Raw genomic sequence first — 16246 nt, 5'->3', positions numbered from 1 at the left:
CATTCTGCACAGCAAGTATCCTTCTGCTTAAACCAAGAGACTCTGGTGGGTGACCTACTCTGGGCTCAGCAGTGCTGGGGACTCCCTGGATGATGTGTCTTGTCCTCTCCTGGACCCAGGCTTGGGCTTGTCCTTTGTCATGACCTAACAGTCTCCTCCACTCAAGGAGTGACTGGCATCTTTGAAGGGGAGAATCTTCAGAGTTGATGCAAATAAGAAGGCAGCAGTCTGTGCAGGGCAAAAGGAGGGAGAAGAGGAGAGAGGGGAAAAGAGGGGAGGGGGGAAATGAAAAGAGAAATAGGAGGTGAGGAAGGAGAGAAGGTGAGGAGGAAGAGAAAAATAGATGAAGGAGCAGGAGGAAGGTGGAGGATGAGAAGGGAGAAACAGGAGGCAAGAAAGAAGTGAGGAGGAGGGAGGAGGAGAAGAAAGAAAGAAATAGGAGGTGAGGAAGGAGAGGTGAGGAAGAGGAAGAAGAAAGAAATAGATGAGGAAGGTGAGGAGGAGGAGAAGAGAGAGAGAAACAGGAGGTGAGAAAGGAGAGGTGGGAGGGGTGATGAGAAGGAGAGGGGGGTGAAGAGGAGGGAGAGAAAAGGGAGGAAGAGGAAGACTTACCCCTTAAGGAAAATGCCAAGCAGGGGAATCCAAGTCAAGACCCCTGAGATGGCATTGCCCAGATCTCACCTCCCTGGTGTACACGTGTGCATACATATGTTGCTATGTGCACATGTGCGGGCCTGTACGTGGTTTTGTCTGTGTCCATCAGTCGATGCACATTTATTAAGCACTTACTGGGTGCAGGAGCTGGAGGGTGCAGAGAAGGGCAGAAACCAGCCCCGGGCTCGGAGGAGCTCTTGGTTCAATGGTAGGGTAGGTGGGGGTGACAAGCTGGCAGGATATAGGGGAGGCCATCACCAGAGGGTGGGCCCCAGCATGTTCTTAAGCGTGCAAGGCCCTGGCTCAGACTCTTCCCAATACTGACTCTCTTGGCAATAGTGAAGTGCTGCCAAGGGATCCTCAGGGCCCAGTTGGCCAGGGCTCGGGCCTGGGGCTGCAGCCGGATGCACCTCTGCCTGCTCTCACTCTGTTGGCAGGCGGAAGACAAGGAGCTTTTCATCTAAGCTATGGGAAAGCTGGGCACTCTGAGCTAGGGGAAAGCAGGGGGAGGAGAAGCAGAGGGCCAGGAGCCCTTGGCCACATTCCCTGTGGCAGACGAGGGCCTTTCATCCCCCCAGGATAATATTCCCAGTCATGGACTGCTGCTCCCTCCTCAGGTCAGGGGCCCCATCCCACATTCTCAGCCTAGTCTGAGCTTCCAATCCTTTCACCTTGGTCTTCCTTGGCAGAGCTGGAAAGTGCCTTCCCCGCAAAAGTTTAGGAAATGAATGGATCTGGGGGCTCCATTGCTTAGAAGGCTCAGAGCCCATGGGACAAATGCCCATTTGTTTGCAGCCTGTTACTTAATAATGTGAAGCAAAAAACATTGTGGGCTCAGATTTCTTTTTGTTCTCCTTTGCCCTTGAAAATAATGATGACCTCCCTAACTTCAAAGAGTTTGTATGAAGGCCTCAGAAAATCCCAGAACCCGTGCTAGAATGTCAGCATTGGAAAGGACTTCAGAAACATATTGAATACCCCCAGTGACGTGGAACTCACTACCTCCCAAAGCAACTCATTCCATGTTGGGACAGCTCTACTTCTTTTTTAATTTTTTTGCAGGGCAATAGGGATCGAGTGACTTGCCCAGGGTCACACAGCTAGTGTCAAGTGTCTGAGGCAAACAGCTCTACTTCTTAGAAAGGTCTTGGTGACTTCCTTAGGTAAAACACTTTGTAAACCTCAGGGCATTCAAATATCTAAGTGGTTATTGCTCTACCTACTATTTTTTGTTTGGTCCAGTGGACCCACACAAAATGGCTCTATTCATTCTCTGAGATTTCCTGTAGATCATTGCCAGCAGCGGTTTGCACAGGTGAGCTCTACAAGTTTCATGATGTGCAATTTGTTTTGATTCTGGACCCTTGAATTCAATGGAAGGCAACCTGGCAGTGATGCTGCCCTCCTGGGTCCCTGCCAAGGGTGGGGCCAGGGAGCAGAACATGTGAGAGACTTCTGTGGAGCAGCAAGCAGTGTCCTCAACATGGTCTAGCCTGGACACAGGACCCTCACAGTGCCAGCACCGGTGATAGGGAAGGATACTGTCAAACAGCAGAGGGTGAGCAGATTGAGGGCTAGAGGCAGGAAAAATCACCCGTGTCCCACAAGGCCTCTCAGGCAGGTGTGGGCTAAAGTCTGGAGAGAGTCCAAGGGAGAAGTCAGGCCCTTGGCCTCTGACCCTTTTGGGTAAAGCACCAAATCATGGATCTTCCAATCTGGCTCAGCACAAGGACTTACATGTCCTTGCTTGAGTGATATGAAAAGAGAGAAAGGGGTGTTTTCTCCAGATGCTTCAGAGGCGAAATTGACCAGAGGTGCTGTAGAGGTGAGATGGAGAGATGTTGCAGTGGTAAAATAGCGTCAGTAACTGATTGGATAAGGGATACAGTGAGAAATCCAGGGTGACTCCTGCTGGAGTTGGGAGCCCTCTAAGTAATAAGAATGGTAGGAGGCTCAGGGGTAAAGATAATGAGTTAAAATCTGGATGGTTTTGTTGGTGTTGTTTAGTCCATTTGGTCATATCTCACTCCTCACAATTGTTTGGGTTTTCTTTGCCATTTCCTTCTCCAGCTGATTTTATAGACGAGGAAACTAAGGCAAATAAGGCTAAGTGACTTGCCCAGAGTCACACAGCTAGTAAGTGTCTGAGGTTGGATTTGAACTCAAGAAGATGTATCTTTGAGGCTCCAGGCAGGCATTCCATCTACTGCATACTGCACCACCTGGCTGGCCCTTGATTTGGACGTGAAGAGTTCTTTTAAAAAATATTTTGTTTTAATCAGCCAAGATCCACTTTTTTATTCACTCACACCCAACTAAGAACACACACAAAAATCCCTAAACCCCATTACAAACACAGAGCCTATCAAAACAACTTTCTGAGACTTACGTGAACTGATTCGTAGTGAAGAGAACAGAACCAGGAGAATGTTGTACACAGTACCAGCAGTAATGCATGATGATCAATTGTAAATCACTTAGCTATTTTTGGCAATATGATGATTCAAGACAATCCCAAAGGATTCATGATGAAGCACACTATCTGCTTCCAAAGAAAGAATTGATGTCTGAATACAGACTGAAGCATGCTATTTTTCACTTTCTTTTCTTTGAGTCTTCTTGTACAAGATGTATAATATGGAAATGTCTTCCATAATTGCACGTGTATAATCTATATCGGATTGCTTACCATCTCAAGAAGAGGGGAGGAGGGGGAGGGAGAGTTAGAATTTGGAACTCAAAACTTAAAAAATGTTTTTAAAAAAGACTAAAGATAATTAAAAACGTTTTGCATTCTGAGTCTTTGGCCTTGCTTTCTTTTTGTTTGTTTTGTTTTGTTTTTTTGGTGGGGCAATGGGGGTTAAGTGACTTGCCCAGGGTCACACAGCTAGTAAGTGTCAAGTGTCTGAGGCTGGATTTGAACTCAGGTCCTCCTGAATCCAGGGCCAGCACTTTAACCACTGCGCCATCTAGCTGCCCCCGGCCTTGCTTTCTTTTACCCCAACCCCAATCCCTAGTGTATTCCTCTTCCCCAGCAGAACCACTCCCAGGCCTTGTTTAAGTGGACTCCCTTTATGAGCCCTGGTGATGATAGAGATCTGAGGGACATATGATCATCTCCCCACATTATAATGGAAGCAGTTTTTCCTTGTTTATTCTTTTATCACAGAACATTCATGTTGACCTTTTTGTGGTTCTCTTACCTTCTTCCTTCTTCCTCCTTCTTGTTTTTGGACTTCAGAGTTTCTACACAGTTCTAGTCTTTTCATCAGGAATTCTTAGAAGTTCTCTGTTCATTAAAGATCCCTTCCCCCCTCCTCCTACTCCCACCCCATTGTATTATACTCAGTTTTTCTAGGTAATTTATTCTTGGCTCTAAGTCTGTATCCTTTGCCTTCTGGAATATCATATTCCAAGCTCTCCTCTTCTTGATGGTAGTGGTTGCTAAATTATAAGTGATTCTGACTGACTCTTTGATACTTGAATTTTTTCTTTCTGATTGCTTGCAAGCATATATGTGTGTGTGTGTGTATACTTACATATACACATATGCACACACATATGTGTTTACACAATAGTATGTATATATATGTATACATATATACAAATACATAAACACATACAAACTAGATTTTGGCTATGATATTTCTGGGAGTTTTCAGTTTTGGGTTTCTTTCAGAAGGTGGTTGATGGCACTGATTGGCAGAGGCTAAGGAAGTTTCTCCTTGAGAAAATAATCCAAAGGACAGACATAACTAAGGGGATAAATGGAACCAGATCAGACTGAGCTAGCTTAGGGACCTCCACCCTTCATTCTAGTCTCCCTCAACCCTGGCGAGATAAGTTTGGGTATGCCTGCTTCCTTTGTGTCCTGAGGAGATGGCTTGAGAGATCTGCAGCCACCCCTCACCCAATTCCTCCAGCCACCACCAGTGGGGGATGGTCCCTCACTAAAGGAACTTTCCACAATCAGATGGTCACCCCTATCAGTCCTCTATAAAAGTATCTGCCTGTCTCTTGTTTGAGGAGATTGGTATCTCAGAGCCACATGCTTTGTGCCATGCCTCTCTCCCCATGAAAAGTCCAAAGATTTCTCTTGGTTTCCCTTCCCTTCCCTTCCCTTCCTCAGCCCCGAAATAAACTAGAGAAGAAGCTAAACAGCTTTCACATGCACTGTTTTCTTGGCATATCTTGGTCAGATAGGATCACCAACACAGAAGTGCTCCCTAACTTCCCTTCTGAGCATCTACACCCTACTGAAACAAAGACAGCTGCACTGGCCCAGTCATGTGCACCGCATGCAAGACTGATGCATTCCTAAAGACCTACTCTATGGTGAGTTAGCCTCAGGCCAAAGACCTGCTGGCCGCCCCCAGCTTTGGTACAGAGATATGCAAGCGAGACTTGAGGGCTCTGGGAATAGACAGCTGGAAGGAGAAGGCCCAAGGACCGCACCCAATGGAGTTCAGTACTCAGGAGCAGCTTGCATGCAGCTGAGATGGGCCTTCAAGATTGGGAGGAAGAAAAACGAATGAAACACAGGAACCGATGGGCAACAGAGAGCACAGTTTTCTGATGTCCTTGTTGCGGCAGGAGCTGTGGCTCCCATATCAGACTGCACAGCCACACTGTGGCCTGTGGCTCTTCAAGGCGCCATGGTCGTCCGCAACTGGTGGAAGCCTACTATATTCTAACTGCTTTTCTGTGCAAGAGGGTATAATTCTTTAAAGAGGAATTCCTAAGGACTCCAAACCCCTACCCCAACCCCTACCCCATTTGCCCCATGACAGTCCTTTATTAAATTTAATTTTTATTGCATTATGTTCTGAACAGGATACATTTAATATTTCTGCTTTTCTGTACTTGGGTTGTGAGATTTTTATGTCCTACTACGTCATCAATTTTTGTGAAGATGCCATGTTCAGCTGAGGAAAAGTATACTTTCTGTGAGAAAAATGAGCCCCCCATAAAAGCTGATTGAAGTTGTTAACCTGGAAATTAAGGAAACAATCAATATAGGAGAAATAAAGTCTTTAATCGGGGCAGAAGAACTATAGGTCGTGGTATCACTAAGCTTGGAAGCTAGGAATACCCAAAGATGGGAACAGAGGACAGTGTTTTTATGGGGTAACAGAACAAAAAGGGAACCAAAAGATTGCTCCAGAGTGACATATAGCTAATTAATGTAAATGAACCTTTGACAAAAGAAATAATAGAACTGCTCCTAAGTATAGGTATTACTGACTCTGAATAGAAAGTACTTAATGTAGGTGGACCCTTTTTACATAATAACATAAAGTCCAGGGAGTAAGGTGGGGAACATTGGGAGGGGATAAGTTGCTTGGGGGAAGGTCCATAAGTCCATCAAGAGTCTGGAAATGACAAAGATAGTCAGCCCCAGGCAAGAGGGGACTGGGTGGGGAATCAGTTCTCAGTAAATTTTGCAGTTCTCAAAGTTGTCTGGGGAATGTCTGGGAGGTGAATTTCAGCTGGGAGAAGGGTGCTTACTAATGGCTCCTTTCCTCCCCCTCCCCAGCAATCAGGATCACTTGATGAGAGAGACCCAGGGCTGGTCACATGGGGGAGAAGTATAAAGGGCTGCCCCTTTGACTAAGAAGGGAGGAGTTTAGAGGGCTGCCCCTTTGACTATACTGCATTCCAATTGGGTAGCGTTTGGTGCCAGTGTCTTGGCTCGAAGATTGTAACTGAGGAAGAAGGGTGGAGCCAGCCCGTTAAGAGAGAAAAGGGTCCTGAGTCCCATGCTCCACAACATTTCCATTAGGGAGTTGGTCCATTCACCTGAGAATGTATAAATAAAGGCCTTTGATACTTTTCCAACATTGAGTCCCGGAAATTTTAAAATGGAGTTTCCCACAATTTTGTTTCTCACACTTTCTGTTCTCATTCAATTTTCTCTGGAGGTCTATCATATCTAAGTTTTCTAAAATTCTATCCACCTCCTTAATCTCTTTCTTATTTTATGGTTAGATCTATCTAATTCTGAGAGGGAAAAGCTGAGATCCCCCTAGTATAATTTTGCTGCCTATTTCCTCCTCTAATTGATTTAACTTTTCCTTTAAAAATCTGGATGCTGTGCCATTTGGTGCATATGTACTTAGTACTGATATTATTTCAATGTGGTATACTTCAGCAAAAAGATCTTAATCTCTCTTAATTAAGTCTATTTTTGCTTTTGCTTTGTTAGAGATCATGATTGCTACCCCCCTTTTTGTTTTACCCCAGTTTTCTGTTCCACACATACAACAAACAACCCACCATATTGTTGGATTCTGGTTTTTAATCCCTTTTGTTATCTGCTTCCCTTTTATGGGTGAGTTTATCCCATTCACATTCACAGTTATGATTATTAACATCCCATTTTCACCTATTTACCATTCTCTCTGTCTCTGTCTCTGTCTCTCATTTCCTTGTCCCTTCTCAAAAGTCTGTTTTTCTTCTGATCACTACTTCCCTTAATCCACCCTTCCTTCTATCAGCTTCCATCCCCTTCTCTTATACCCCTCCTCTACTACTTCCCTATAGGGTAAGATTGATTTCTGTTATGGGGAAAATTGGTGGTGGTGGGGGGGGGATTGGGGTAAGGGTTCTTAGGAATTCCTCTTTAAAGAATTACACCCTCTTGCACACAAATCCAATTAGAATAAAATAATAGTTTATTTAGGTGCTAGGGAAAGGAAATCAAGAGAGAAGTCCTTGGACTTCTCATGGGGAGAAGGCATGGCACAGAGTCATGGTTCTCTGAGATACCTGTCTCCTTGAGCAGGAGACAGGCAGATACTTTTATAGAGGACCAATGGTGGTCAGATGGGGGTGATCATTTGACTGAAAAGTTCTCTTATTGGGGGACGACTATCCCCCACTGGTGGTGGCTGGGGGAAGTTGGGTGAGAGGTGGCTCCAATCTCTTAAGCCATCTCTGTCTCCCTCCTGCAAAGGCAGCAGCCACACCTAATCTAATCTCCCCAAAGGTTGGGGGAGACTGGAATGAAGGGTGGTGGTCCTGGAGCTAACTCAGTCCAGATCAGTGCTCCTTATCTCTTTAGGTGTGTCTGTCCTTTGGTTTAGTTTCTCAAGGAGAAGGTTCCTTGATTTCCCCCAGAAAACTTCTGAGGTACCCCAGGTCCATAACAATTTAAAGTTCAAGTGTTACCTACCACCCTCCCCCATCTTCTTATCCATTATAATAGCTATTCCTTTCATGTCTCTTTTATGTAAGATAATTTTCCCCATTCTTCTTTCTTTCCCCTTCTCCCAGTGTATCCCTCTTTCTCACCCCTAAATTTTAAGCACCCCAACATTGTCATCTCAAACCCATGCTTTCTAAGTATACACCTCTTAACTGCCATAAGAATGATAAAATTCTTAGGAGTTACAATTATCATCTCCCCATATAGGAATGCAAACATTTTAACCACATTGATTTTGTTATGGTTTCTATTTCATGTTTGCCTTTGTATGCTTCTCTTCAGTCTTGCTTGAAAGTCCTCAATTCCATTAAATGCCCAATTTTTTTTCCTCTTGAAAGAGTATACTAAATTTTTCTGCATAGGTTATTTCTGTTTGTAATTGTTACTGCTAGATGGGTTCTTAAAAACATTCCCCTTTCAAAGAATTACTCACCCCCAGAATCCAATCAAAATTTTAGCAAAAGGTTTTACTATTTGGCATACAGAGGCATGGCCAGAAGAAGAAGCTTCAACTCCCAGGGAGGTACAGGTTTATGGCATGTTCCTTAATCAGACAGCCATAGAGGTATGGCTCCCCAAACAAAGAAGATGACAATTTTATAGAGGCAAGAAGGGGGTGGGGGGAGAGACATAAGACTGAAATGTTACAGCAGTTTGAAAATGATGTTAGCTATTTGGGTTTATGAATAATAAAAATTCCACATTTCCAACTTGAGATTATTGTCACTATCTGGTCCTAATTCTATAGCAAACATGAGTGGCTCCAAACTAAGCTCATGTTGTAAATTTAAGGAGCCCAGCTTTCCGGGTGGCTGCTTTATTATGTGTTTGACCAACCACTACCTTGTTAAACAACTACTTTGCTTTTCCAAGGAAAGAGTCATCTCTGACTCCAACAAGCTGGTCAACCACATTTCTCCATGGTCCTAGTGTCCCCCTCAGGGCCAGAGCATCCCTAACTGGACCCAGGCCCACCAGGCTGCTACTACAGTAATTCTAGCACCTTTGCATTCTGCAATATCCTATTCCAAACCTCCCATTCCTTTAATGTAGAAGCTTCTAAATCTCTTGTAATCTTACAACTCAATATTTGAATTGTTTCTTTGTGACTTTTTGCAGTCTGGAATTTGGTTATAATGTTCCTGGGAGTTTTCATTTTGGGATCTCTTTTGGGAGGTGATTGGTGGATTCACTCAACTTCCATTTTACCTTGTGGTTCTAGGAGATCTGGGCAGTTTGCTGTGACAATTTCTTGAAACATGCTGTCCAGTATCTATTTTTTTTTAGTGAGGCAATTGGGGTTAAGTGACTTGCCCAGGGTCACAGAGCTAGTAAGTGTTAAGTGTCTGAGGCCAGATTTGAACCCAGGTACTCCTGACTCCTGGGCCGGTGCTCTATCCACTGTGCCACCTAGCTGCCCCTTCAAGTATCTATTTTGATCATGGCTTTCAGGTAGGCTAGTAATTCTTAAATCATCTCTCCTGGATCTATTTTTTCAGATCAGCTGTTTTTCCGATGAGATATTTCACATTTTCTACTACTTCTTTTCCCTGGATGTGGAGAACATTTTCCATTACAAGTCCTTTGGAATTATATTGGATCATTGTATTGCTGAGAAGAGTTAAGTCTATTACAGATGACCATCACACAATGTTGCTGTTACTGTGTACAATGTTCTGGTTCTGCTCACATCACTCATTATCAATCTGCTTAAGTCTTTCCACATTTTTCTGAAATCTGCCTGCTCATCATTTCTTTCAACAAACATTTATTTTATTTTCCATTTACATGTAAGGATAGTTTTCAACATTCATTTTCATAAGACTTAGAGTTCCAAATTTTTCTCCCTCCTTCCCTTTCCTCCCCCCTCCACAAGATCGAAATCAGGTTATATATGTATAATCTACAAGTGTTCTTTTTATCAGTTCTTTCTATTGGGGGTGCATAGTAAGCTTCCTCTTTAGTTCCTTGGGATTGTCTTGGATCATTGCACTGCTGAGAGTAGTTAAGTCATTCACAATTACTCATTGAACAATCCTGCTGTCACTATCCACAATGTCCTCCCAACTCTGCTCACTTCACTATACATCATCAATGTTCATTAGTCTTTCAAGGTTTTTTGGGGGATCATCCTGTTTGTCCTTTCCTGTAGCACAAGTCCATTCCACTACAATCATATAACACAGCTTTTTCCATCATTCCCTTGATTCTCAATTCTTAGCCTCCTATAAGAGTTGCTATAAATATTTTTTGTACAATTTTTCCCCCTTTTCTCTTTTTCATGATTACTATTGTTAACTGTTTCCCTTCCATCCTATTCTCTTCCCCATGATATTTATTCTATTATCCATCTTCTTTCATTCTATCACTCTTTAAAAGGGATTTGTTTCTGTCTGTTCCCTCCCCGACTCTGCCCTTCCTTCTTTTGCCCCTCTCTCTTTATCCCTTTCCCCTCCTATTTTCCTGCAGGGTTAAAGAGATTACTCCACTCAATTGAGTGTGTACATTATTCTCTCCTCGAGCCAGTTCTAATGAGATTGAGGTCTTTGAGCCAATTTTGATGAATGTTAGGCTCATTTACTGCCCAGATGAAATAGATTACTCTACCCAGTTGGGTGTGTCTATTAGTCCCTCCTTGAGGCAGCTCTGATGAGTTTAAGATCTTTGAGCCTTTTCTGATGAGTTCAAAATTCATTTACTGCCCTGCTCCTCTCCCATCTCTTCCCCCACTCCATAAGCCTTTTCCTGTTACTTTCATGTAGGATTTCACTTCTGCCCTTCCCCCTCCCCCAATGAATTCCCTTCACCCCTCAATTTAACCCTAAAGATGTTATCATCTAGCTAAGTGACACAGTGGACAAATCATCACCCCTGGACCCAGGGAGATCCCAGCCAAAACCTGGCCTCAGACACAAGACAGTCACCCACTGTACGACCCCAGGTATGTCCCCCAGCTTCAATTTTTTTTTTTTTATGGTTCTCTAGGGTCTTGTATTTGAAAGTCAAATTTGCCATTCAGTTCAGGTCTTTTCATCACAAATATCTGAAAGTCTTCTTTTTCATTAAAGTCCCATTTTTTCCGCTGAAAGATAATGCTGAGTTTTGCTGGGTAGGTAATTCTTGGTTGCAATCCCATTTCCTTTGCCCTTTGGAATATCATATTCCATGCCCTCCGGTCCTTTAATGTAGAAGCTGCTAGATCTTGTGCTATCCTGACTGGGGCTCCACAGTACTTGAATTCTTTCTTTTTGGCATCTTGCAATATTTTCTCCTTGACCTGAGAGCTCTGGAATTTGGCTATAATATTCCTAGGAGTTTTCCTTTTGGGATCTCTTTCAGGAGGTGATCGGTGGATTCTTTCAATTTCTATTTTAGCTTCTGCTTCTAGAATTTCAGGGCAATTTTCCCTGAGAATATCTTGGAAGATGGTGTCTAAACTCTTTCCTTGATCATGGTTTTCAGGTAGACCAATAATTTTCAAATTATCTCTCCTGGACCTATTTTCCAGGTCAGCAGTTTTCCCCAGAAGGTATTTCACATAGCCCTCTATTGTTTTTATTCATTTGGATTTGCTTGATTGTGTCTTGGTTTCTCATAAAGTCACTGGCTTCCATTTGTTCAATCCTAATTCTTAGGCAATTATTTTCATCAGAGAGCTTTTGTACCTCCTTTTCCATTTGGCCAATTTGACTTTTCAAGCTGTTGACTTTTTTCTCATGTCTTTTCTGCATCTCCCTCATTTCTCTTTCCATTTTTTCCTCTTCCTCTCTAACTTTATCTTCCAAGTCCTTTTTGAGCACCTCTATGGCCTGAGACCAATTAGTATTTTTCTTGGAAGCTTTAGATTGTAGGGGCCCTGATGTTGACATCTTCCTCTGAGGGTGCCCCTTGGTCTTCCTTGTTACTGAAGAAACTTTCTATGGTCCTCACCTTTCTCTGTCGGCTCATCTTGCCTTTCTTTTACCAGACTTTTAGCTCCTTAAAGTGGGGCACTGTTTTTAGGCTGCAGTATCCCAAGCTTAAGAAGTCCCAGGTGGTATGATTTAAGGAGGAACAGGTTCTTCCCTTGCCCGGCCTGTTTCCTGGTCCTAGATGACCCCAGAACAATTTGCCAATCAATCAGCTTTGTGTGTTGTGGTTGTTAGCTCTGATGAGCCTGTGCCCCTCTCCCACCTGGGCCACTTCTACTTGAGTCTACCACCTGGTTCTCAGTAGGGGTGTCAAATGCAAGTTCTGCCTTAGCACCAGCATAGACCCCTATAGTCTCCCCCCTGCCCAGGGCTCAGCCCACTCACCAGACTGTGAGCTTAGTTCCAGATGACACTGGTGCTTCAGCTGATTCAGAGGCTCTGGGGCTCTCCTTCTTTGGTGAGGCCTTCCTGGGACTGGATCTGTGTCAAGGTGACTGTGGGGTTGGGCTCGACTCCTGTATCAGCACAGCAGTTCCCTTCTTCTGACCTTCCAAGCTGTTCTTGGTTAGAAGGTGATTTCAGCACATTCTTCTGTGAGTTTTGCTGCTCCGGGCATTTTCCTATGACCTTATTTGGATGTTTTTTGGAGCGATCATCTGCCTGCTCATCATTTGTTACAGCATAATACCACAACTTGTTCAGCCATTCCCTAGTTGTTGGGCATTCCCTTGATTTCCAGTTCTTTGCCACCACAACAAGAGCTGCTATAATTATTTTTGTACATGTGGCTCCTTTACCCCTTTTGATGATATCTTTGGAATACAGACCTAGTAGTGATATTACTTGGTCAAAGTGTATGCACAGTCCCATAGCCCTTTGGGCATAGTTCCAACTAATTCTCCTTTTTAAGGCAGTCTTTTCTTCAGTGGATTTTTGTGCCTTTCTTACTATTAGGTCAATTCTGTTTTTAAGGTATTTTCTTTAGTGTTTTTTTTCTGCCTCTTTTTCAAGACGTTGACTTTTTTTTACTCTCTTTTCATAAGTTTCTCCTATCACTCATTTCTTTTACCAATTTTTCCTTTATCTCTATTATTCAATATTTAAAATCCTTTTTGAGCTCTTCCAGGAATTCTTTTTTGGGCCTGTGGCCTAGTTACGTTTCTCTTTGAGGCTTTGCTTGTAACTGTTTTGACATAATTATCTTCTTCTGGATTTCTCTCTTGATTTTCCTCATCACCATAATAACTTGTTATGGTCAGGTTCATTTTTGTTGTTTGTTCATTTTTCCAGTTTAATTATTTTCTGACTTCTAACTTTATGTTAAAGGTGTGCTTTGATCCTGGGGTGGATGGGGCATTGTCCCAATCTTCAGGCATTTATTGCTGTTTTCAGAGCTAGCTCTGGGGTTCATAGGTTTGGAAGGGAATTTGGGAGAGCTCAGTTTAGTATTTCTCTACTAGGCTATCTTGGCTTGGCCCCCGTACAGTCATTTTTGTTAGGAGGGTTACTCTTGTTTGTAATCCTAGCTCCTTTGCTTTCTGGAATATCATATTCCAAGCTCTCTGCTTCTTTCCTGTGGCTGCTAAATCTTGTGTGATCCTGACTTGACCTAGGAACTCTGGACCTTGGATATAGCATCCCCAAGAGTTTTCATTTTGGGATTCCTTTCAGGAGGTGATCAGCAGATTCTTTCAATTTCTACTTTGCTCTCTAGTTCTAAGATAACTAGGTAGTTTTCCTTTATAATTTCTTGAAATATAATATCAAGCCTCTTTTTTTTCTTGTCTTTTAGGTAGACCAGTAATTCTTTCTTTTTAAAAAATAATAGTGGCGGCTAGGTGGTACAGTGGATAAAGCACTGGCCCTGGATTCAGGAGTTCTTGAGTTCAAATCCGGCCTCAGACACTTGACACTTACTGGCTGTGTGACCCTGGGCAAGTCACTTAACCCCCATTGCCCCACAAAAAAACCCCCCAACATTTTTATTTATAGTTTTGGGTTCCATTTTTATTCCTCCTTCCCTCCCTCCCCTCTCCCTCCCTAAGGTGTCAAACAATCAGATATGGGTTATACTTGTATGATTATGTAAAACATTACTATATTTGTCATTTTGTACAAGAAAACCATTAAAAGAAAAAAATTAAAGTGAAAAATAGCATGCTTAAATCTGTTCCATCAATATTAGTTCTTTCTTTGGAGGTGGATAGTATATTTGATCAATAGTCCTTTGGGATTGTCTTGGATCATTGTGTTGTTGAGAATATTAAGTCATTCACAGTTCATCAAACAATATTGCTGTCTCTGAGTACAATGTTCTCTTGGTTCTGTTCTCTGCACAATACAACATTTCACACATGTCTTTCCAGGCCTTTCTGAAGTCATCCTACTTGTCATTTCTTATAGCACAATAATATTCCATCACCAGCATATACCACAGTTTGTTTAGCCATTCCCCAATGGATGAGCATTCCTTTGATATCCAATTCCTAGCCACCACAAAAAGAGCTAGTGTAAATATTTTAGTACAAATAGGTCTTTTTCTCTTTTTGGGGATGTCTTTGGGATAGAAACCTACCAGTGGTATTGCTGGGTCAAAGGGTATGCACAGTTCTATAGCCCTTTGGGCACAGTTCCAAATTGCTCTCAAGAATGGTTGGATATTTTCACAACTCCACAAACAGTGGATTAGCATCCCAGCTTTCCCACATCCCCTCTAATATCCAGTATTTTCTGTTTTCGTTATATTTGCCACTCTGATAGGAGGTGATACCTCAGAGTTGTTTTAATTTGCATTTGATCTGATCAATAATGATCTAGAGCATTTTTCTTTTTTTTTTGCATTTTTTCATATGATTATAGATAGCTTTGATTTCTTTGTCTGAAAACTGCCTGTTCATATCCTTTGACCATTTATCAATTGGTGAATGACTTGCATTTTTATAGATTTGACTCAGTTCTCTATATATTTGAAAAATGAGGCCTTTATCAGAGATATTTGTTTCAAAAATTCTTTCCCAGTTTTCTACTTTCCTTGTAATCTTGGTTACATTAGTTTTGTTTGTACAAAAGCTTTTTCATTTTATATAATAAAAATGATCTATTTTACATTCAATTTTATTCTCTATATCTTCTTTGTGAACCAATGATTCTTAAATTATTTTTCCTCAATCTATTTTCCAGGTGAGTTGTTTTCCTATGAGATAGTTCACATTTTCTTCTATTTTTCCTTTGTTTTTAATTTTTGGATTTTGTTTTATTGTTACTTGGTATCTCATATGGTTGTTAGCTTCCACTCAGCCAATTCTGGTTTTTAAGGAGTTTTCTTGGTATATTTTTCTCTTTTACCAAGTTGTAAATTTTCCAAGTTTCTTCCATATCTCTCGTTTCTTTTCCAGTTTTTTTTTCCTTGAGCACTCTAATTTTATTTATTAAAAACCCATTTCAACCTCTTTTAAAAACTCCTGGTTTGGGGCAGCTAGGTGGCACAGTGGATAAAGCACCAGCCCTGGAATCAGGAGTACCTGAGTTCAAATCTGGCCTCAGACACTTGACACTTACTAGCTGTGTGACCCTGGGCAAGTCATTTAACCCCAATTGCCTCACCAAAAAAAAAAAACCCAAATAAAAACTCCTGGTTTCTCTCTTCCAGGAATTCTAGTTGAGTTTGTGCTCATGCTGGGTTCTCCTCTGAGGCTTTGCTTGTAGCTACTTTGGAATCATTCTCTTCTGTGTTTGTGTTCCTACTACCATGATAGCTCCTTATGAAGGGGTTCCCCTTTTGTTTGCTTATTCTCCTAGACTTCTTCCTGAGTTTGGATTTGATATTAGGGCTGAACTCCATTAGACTCCTGGAGAGTTGGTGTGGGTTGATCATGCTGCTGATTTCTTGGTGTATTGAGTATCTTTTTCAGGATCTCAGGGACAGGCTGGGGATCTGCAAGCTTTTTGTGTTCTCCAAGTGATCTTTCTGATCCTGGGCTATGTTTAATTTCTGCCCCCTTGGTTTGACCTCAGCAAATTGATGCTGCTGGACTCTGCCCCCATCAGCCAACTGAGAACTCTTCTGGTTCAGAGTGACAGAACTTTAAGTTCCCCTTTGGTCTGGGATTTCTGTCCTGATGATTTCTCTGTAGACTGGACTAGAGTTGGAAGTGAGACCTTGTTCTGAGCCTGAGGTCTGAGCCATACTTTTGCTGCTGCTAGCTTCTTCCTCCCTCCTTTCCCCATGTGCTGCCCAGAGCCTCTCTACCTGGAACACCACTGCTGTGGGCAAGTCCCCTGTTTAGTCTGCCCTGGATCTCTGACCTAGAACTCCATATTGAGCAATGAAGCTGCCAATGGGCACTCAGCTCAAGATGTCAAAAAGGCAGTTGGAGATGTAAATGCAAAGGTCTGCAGAGAAGTTAGGGCTGGATGAGTAGATGTGGCAATCATCAACATTCAGCTGACTACTCAATCTATAACAGTGGATGGG

This window comes from Dromiciops gliroides, chromosome 3 (genome assembly GCF_019393635.1).
Source record: "Dromiciops gliroides isolate mDroGli1 chromosome 3, mDroGli1.pri, whole genome shotgun sequence".
NCBI classification, from domain to species: Eukaryota; Metazoa; Chordata; class Mammalia; order Microbiotheria; family Microbiotheriidae; genus Dromiciops; species Dromiciops gliroides.
This window is presented reverse-complemented; position numbering follows the sequence as displayed.